Below are 6,000 nucleotides of genomic sequence, written 5' to 3'. Positions count from 1 at the left end.
CTCCGTTGTCCCTCTGATTAACCTTCTCTCTTTTATGTATTTCTCTTTTGTATGATGACAGAAGTGTAGTTGTTTAGATTTAGGGCTTTTGCTAGTGGGTTTTTATTATAATAAGGTGTATATATATATATATAGTAAATTATTACTATTATTATTAGTTAATTTATTTAATAAATACATAATAACCTTACCAAATTTCTTATATACTAATATATTCCGTCTTATTACCTTCCAATTCCAATACTATTAACTCAAATAAGCGTTATAAATAAATCCTCAATTAAAGTAAAATACGAATATTACAATTTGTTTGTAATTAAATACGATCTCGTATCGTCGGTTTGTAATTAATTAATAGTTTTATTTATTTTATTAATTAATGTATAATAGGAATAGCTATGTAATTCAATTGTAATAGTTATTTTTACAGGCGTTTCCAAAAGACGGATTACATCGAGACGGAGTCTATTTTTGGAAGGTGTTCCAAATCCCACAAGAAAGAGCCACTTATGGAATGAAGAGGCAAGGGACCAAGGAGTTGGTTTCCGAAATGTAATATACTAGTTTTTATTAACTAGGTGGCCATGCTAGGATTTATTCATATGCTTACTTGTTTGCTTGTTTTATTTTCGCGCATGCCAAAATCGCCACTCACATGCATTTTTATTTTCGCGGTTGTCAATTCACGTCATTTACATTCACCGAATTAATTCACTTATAAGGAATTTATGACTAAATTAACAATATCTGTCACATAACTAAAATTGAGATTAGCCTTACCAATTAGCAACACCTATTAATCTCTTTTTCATTAAAGCCACGCTCGCCCAAGCGGGGTGTTCTCTTTTTACCTTGGGTAAGAAGGGTGGTAAGCGGTTATAACATGCCAATATTGGTTGGACTCAACGTGATATAAGACGGTCTTGTGTTCCGGGGCTAGTAGATGGATTTAAGGAAATTCGTCGACCAAGAGTTTTAGAGGTAGAATTAGCCTACGTGACTTACCGAATTTACACAATTATGGGATGTTTCGCCCAAGCAATGCTCATTTTTGTTTAATATTTGGGTCTTGGAATCATTTATATAATTTAGTGGGAGATCATTATATAAATGTTAAAACTTGTTAAAGATGTTTCACAAGTAAAATTAAAACATTGAATGTTAATTTTTCCTATTTTTCGTTCTTTTTCATTAATGTATTTACTATGACATCGCGCACTTCATCCTCCTTTCATCCTCTATTTATTATTATACTCATTTCCTTCATTCATAGAAAGCGGTTTCTTTGAAGTAATTCGGTGGCAATGATTGGTAACATGATTTACTAATTCATCTATATAAGCTTACAACAATTATTGCGATTATTATACAACTTAACATCCATACATATTTAAAAAGGGGTTTTCATGTTGTAAACGCATATTACGAGTTGAAAAAAAAGTCACATTTTATCAAGAGAGTCTTGATTTCGGAAGTGACACCTCCGTCATGAAGATGACATATTAATTTTTAATTACTCAAGAGTAATTCAAAAGTTTGCAAAAAGAGTTTTCAAAAACACAAATAATACTCCAATATGATACCGTCAAAAGGCTCACATCGAGAAAGGCCAAATTGATTGTTTATGCGCTAAAGAGTGTAGGCATATGATAACAATTGAACGGTTAGGTAGTCCAATTTCGCAAGAAGTTGAGATTTTGCCACATGTTGCACTCACTTTATAGTAATTCACTCTTACTAAGTGTATAAAATATCACGAATGACGTGAACAGAGGTCTTCATGAGATTCATTTTTGCTTGATTGAAGCAAAGAGGAATGTGAAAGTGAGTGGGACTTAAGAAGAATCAACCCTAGATGTATGCGATAGGACAAAGTTGAAGGAGACATCTACTCAAAGGATAGGCTAGCTCCACTATCTTGGTATGCGATACCAAGTACCGGTCATTTCTTTGTAAAGAAGTTTACATGAATTGATAAAACGTAAGAGGTCTAGCATAGGACATTTTTGTATCGAAATGGTGCTAGAGTAGAAATGATTTCGATAGGGACAAATGTACCTAAATTTGGTTTTAAAAGAATGTAATTATCTATGTTTATACATAGAAGGCATCACTCATATGATTTAAAACAAAATGTTTTACCTACTCCTATGATAACTTGGTGGTTGGTTTAGACCACTTAAGTTAAAGGAATTTTACATTCTTCACGAAAACTAAATATTATACTATCTTATAGATTTTAATGTCACTAATTCGGTGAACCCAAATTGATCAAACCTCAAGTAATTAAATTTGTTTCAAACGAATAAACAATAAACACATCGAACAACCATTTGATTGAGAATCTTATGGTGTGTGTGCATAAATTATGTTTTCTTTTGCAAAAAAGAAACACAATAGTGAGGTGATTGACCATATACATACGGATGTGTAAGGCCGATAGTTGGTTATAAATATACTTCGTTACTTTTACCGTAATGTTAAGTAGATATGAAAACCTCGTATCTATTTAATAAGACATACAAGTGATTTTTGAAACGTGGAATATTTTAAAAATGAAGTAGTAAACCAAAAGCACGTCAAGATCAAGATGTTGATCGGAAGTTTCAAAGTAATGATTTTGAAGATCAAATGGGTAATATCAAGTAATGACCTTGATGATCACTAAGGGGGTGTTTGGTTGGAGCTTTTGCAATGGATTGGAATGGATTCAATCCATTCTAGTGTTTGGTTGGGGTGATTTGGAATGGAGTTAGATACCCAATGGATTCTAACTCCACCCCAACTCTTTGGAATCCCATACCCATCCTCCCACCTTGGATTCAAACTCCATTCCCCCCTTCTATAATTTATGTTGAACCAAACAAGATTAGACAAGTATGGATTTAGAACCCCATACTACTATACTATCAAACTCCATACCATTCCATTCCAACTTGTTGAACCAAACGACCCCAAAGAAGATTGTGAACCTATTCACATGTACCTTCTTCTAAAGACACCATAGAGTATGGTGTAGTGAAGAATATAACTGAACTTCATGAGATATAGTTTGAGCTTTTTCGCAATTTTTTGTAAGCTAGTTTCTCACTAAAAGTTTAAAACCCGACTATAATAGCCTAAATGACTCCATATGAGATATGGATAGGGAGAGTCCTTAACTTGTCTTTTATACATTTGACATCATAAATGTTTATGTTCAGAACCAATTTGTGTATTTATGGCGGTTATCCAAAATTGAACCACTTGGTTTTTACTCCTCCAAAACGAGAACAAAGAGTTTGTGGCTCGTAATGCTGTCTTTCCATTTTCTGGAAGACAGAGTGGGAGAAATTTTTGAACTTACGGAAGTCCAAGACCCACAAACTGAGTACAATGCAAGAAGACGTTCTTTATTGAGGCTCAGTGGTGAGTGCAATATTGAGGCTCAGTGGTGAGTACAATGCAAGAAGACGTTATTTATTGTGGCTCAGTGGTTATAAGGAGATAATTTTGCGATAATATTGCTTTACTTTTCAAAAGTGACGAATCTTAAATCCTCATCAAAGGCTTTCCTATAGCATGAACTCTATGTGATGGCGTGTCACCATGCAATTTGAATTGGTTTCCTTACACAAGATGTGATAAGGAAGGAAACACGAGATGTTTTCGAGACTTGATTTAATGTGAATACTTTGGTAGGTTACCTTGATCTTGTCATAAGATGTTACATGATGAGATTCGGCAAATGAATAATGAAACTTTCTCCTTGGGAGAAGTTTTGTTGATGTTGTCAATGCTAAGAATCCTAGCATGCTTGACAGATCCCTTTTGTGATCTATATACGTCAAAGAGTTGGAACTTTGGGTTCAATCATGTAGTCTATCAAAACGGTATTACTCGAGTGTCGAGATAACATGATGATACATGGAGTTTAGTGGGAGCTAAAGTGAGTTTCTTATTCTAAATATGTGCTTGACATATTAGTGACTAGAAATGTAGCTAAGGTGATATTTCTTAGTCTAAAATATGTGTTTGACATATTAGTGACTAGAAATATTCTCGGGTGAATACTTGAGAGTAGCATGGCGCATATTAAATATCTGGATCTAATGAGATATATCTCTATGGATATTAGCATTATAGTCAAGAGACTTATGTGATAAGATTCTTGACTCGTTCAAGTTGTTGAACAATTAATATGATCTCTTGTGCTTCCGCTGCAGGATCTATTAAAAATGCTAAAAGCTTCTATCATCGGGACTTATCATGTTGAGAATATGAGAAGTCATTACCAATCATTTTCTAGTGAGTATCACTAGATGATTATCAAGAGCATCCTTGAGTACTTGAGAAGCACTGAGGATTTACTTTTGACTGGAGGAATATATGAATTTTGTGTAAAAGGATTACACGGAAACATTCCTATGCTTATAAGATGTTATGGGCCTCGTTAAGGAATGGTTAGGATGTAAGAGTGTTATGTGCATAAAGAATAATATGTATAAGAAGTTATACATATGTGTTTAAGAAGTTATACATGTATATAGAAAACATGTATGAGGAGTCATACATAAAAGATGTCATATGAAGGATGTGTATGCATAAGTGTTATACGTACAAATCATGAACGAAAGCGAACTACATTATAAAATCCGATGTTAAAAGAGAGATAGTAGATAACCTAAATTTAATGGGACTAGAGTAGTTCTGTTAGCCGAATATCGTATCCCAAGAGACTGTGAAAACAGTGGGAGTGTTTGACTGGCTTTAGAACCATAGTCTAAAAACTTGTTTAGACGTGTACTTAGAAATGCTCTATGTGATGAAAAGATTGCATAGAACAAAGGAAAATAGCAATGGAAATTAGAGTGATGCAACTGTTGCTTATCCTCTAACCAAAGTCGTAGGCATAAGGTAGACATGATGGTTATGTCATCTCAATGTGAATTGAGGAGTATACCTTAATTGCTAAAGATCGTTATGTAAATATTGGATAGAGTATTGATATTTATATAAGTGATGAACATTGTATTTTGTCCCTAGTCACTTAATGAGGTGACGTCTCGGAGTGACTAGATTGTAAGTCGATTGATGGTTGTTCAACACCATAAGGTCATGCGTGATGACTAGTCGATTACATAGGCAGAGTGTGTGACACTTTGCCAGACAGTGACCATTTTGAGAGTCCCTAAGTTCTATTATAGACGCCTGGTTGTGGCGGGGATCTCTAAGATGTTCTAATGAGTCGATTCTTTTGACTGGAGACTATTATCTGAGCAAGTTCAGATTTCGAGTGACTTTGGTTTTTCTCCTAGGTCGTGCCGTGAAAGGAGGCTAAAAGGGCATTTACTAGGTCATGGTGATCTGTATTGTGCAATAGGATAGATAGGGCATATAGGAATTGTCCACCCACGTTGGGTAAACTATATCTCAAGGCCACTCGAGGAGTTAATGACTACAAATGCGTGGCCATGCTCGGAAGTAATATGTGAGAGATTTTTCCGGTCAGGTAGTCATACTCCCGATCGACAAAACCACTCGCGATATGTTCGTGTGCAAGTGCGACCTGAAAGACACCTTGCATTGAGTGGGAGATTAAAACGGACAAGAGAATTGGTAGCGCACACCTTGTGTCAGGCAAGTGGGAGATTGTTGGAGTTAGTGTCCTCCACAATAGTGCGTTTACATAATAAATCTGATTAAAGAAAAATCATCATATATTTAATTATTTGATCCTCGTTAGTTGATTAACGTAAATCAATAACGGTTGGCTGACTAGAGTTTGACGTTATTGTCGTGAGACGGCGGTGATCAACTGACCCCTTTCGGTCACACCTAAAAGAACGAACCCCAATTGACAACTAATTAATTGTATGAGATACAATTTATTTAGTCCCTTGACTTATAGACTAAAAGGTTAGTCGATTATTTTTAGAGAGATTTCGAGTTGCGAACTCGAGGCAAGACAATTATTATTTAATTATGCGATAATTGAATAATAAATTTTTGGGAGACGGG

The sequence above is a fragment of the Silene latifolia genome, chromosome Y, assembly GCF_048544455.1.
Source record: "Silene latifolia isolate original U9 population chromosome Y, ASM4854445v1, whole genome shotgun sequence".
Taxonomy (NCBI): Eukaryota; Viridiplantae; Streptophyta; class Magnoliopsida; order Caryophyllales; family Caryophyllaceae; genus Silene; species Silene latifolia.
The sequence above is the reverse complement of the archived record's forward strand: the minus strand, read 5'-3'. Positions refer to the sequence as shown.